Genomic DNA, 1,552 nt, shown 5'->3' with positions numbered 1-1,552 from the left:
ATTAGCCTCACTAAACCTTGCATCAAGTGAATTCTTTATAAGAGTAGCTTGCAAACCTTGAAGATTTTGAAAGGTTTGATCAAACCACTATTGGGTGTAGAATTTAAAGAGCATTCTAGTCAAACCCATGATCCAAATTAGACACATACTTCTTTAAGTAAAAGAGTTGAAAAACATTATACAAATGACCTAGAGAAGGTGATAAGAGAAGTCTATAGGTAACTTGGTTGATCACTTCGAGGATCTCAAATAGGCACATATCTAGGTTTAAACTTGGGTGATCTTTGAAACTTCATTGAACTCTTATGGGGTTTAACTCTTAAAAGTACTTTGTCCCCAATAAAAGAATGTCATGGAATTAATTTTACATCTACATAGCTTTTTTATCTATCATTCTCTTCTACTAACCTCTTCCAGATTTGCTTCACTTGCTCCTCCATTTCCATCAATATTTTTGGCCCAAGGTTAATTCTATCTTCTAGTTCATCCCAACTCATAGGAGTTCACCACTTCCTACCATATCATGCTTAGTATGAAGCCATCTTTAGAGTAGAGCGATAGGAATTTTTGTATGCAAATTCAACTTAAGGAAGATATTATTTCCACTTATATTGGTGGTCCATGTAGTACATTCTTAAAATATCTTCTAAATCTCGATTCACTTTTCTAGCTTGACCAACTATTTTGGGTGGTAAGTTGTTCAAGTGAGTTCCTAGTGCTAAAAATCAAGGTTTGCCAAAACCTCAAAATTCTTATGTGCATCCCTATTTGAGATTGTTTTTTTAGGAACTCCACAAAGTTTGACTATTTTTTCACAACCTTTTAACTAAAACATGAGCTTCATCCATTAAATTTTGTGTGAGTTTATCAACCACAACAAGAATTATATCATGGTGGTTCCTATACATTGGATAAAGTTCATACTAATTAATTTCCATTTTTAGTCTAGTATGTCATAGGGATGCAACAGTCTTATAGGGTGTGCATGTTCAGCTTTAACCTTCTAACATTCCAAAAATCTATCCACAAAATTGGATATATTTTGTTTCATTCCCTTCTAAAAATATAGTGGCTTTATATCCACTACCAAATTGGTCACTTTAGGGTGTCTTGAATAGGGTGCACAATGTGTGTCCCTTAATATAAAATCTCACAAATCTCCTTGATTTGGAACATATATCCTACCTTGGAACCTTAAAAATACACTCAATTCAAATTGAAAACCATCATATCTAGGATCTTGAGGGTTTTTTGCAATTTCCCCCCTTGATTATAATAATCAACTCATCTTGAGTATTTAATAATTTGTTCTTGAAAAGTTGTTCTGATAGTTGCCATAGTTGCAAGATGCCACTGATGTCTAAGAGCATTAAACACTTTGTTTTCTTTTCCTTTTATGTAGTTTATATTGAAATCATAATTAGATTGGAGTTCTAACCAACATCTTCAATGCACATTTAGATTGGGTTGGGTGAAAATATACTCGAGTGCTTGATTATTGTCCCTTAATTTGAAAGGCTTTCCAAGTTATCCAAATCTAAAGAGCCTAAAA

Source organism: Cryptomeria japonica, chromosome 4 (assembly GCF_030272615.1).
Source record: "Cryptomeria japonica chromosome 4, Sugi_1.0, whole genome shotgun sequence".
NCBI lineage: Eukaryota > Viridiplantae > Streptophyta > Pinopsida > Cupressales > Cupressaceae > Cryptomeria > Cryptomeria japonica.
Note: the sequence above shows the minus strand (reverse complement) of the source record.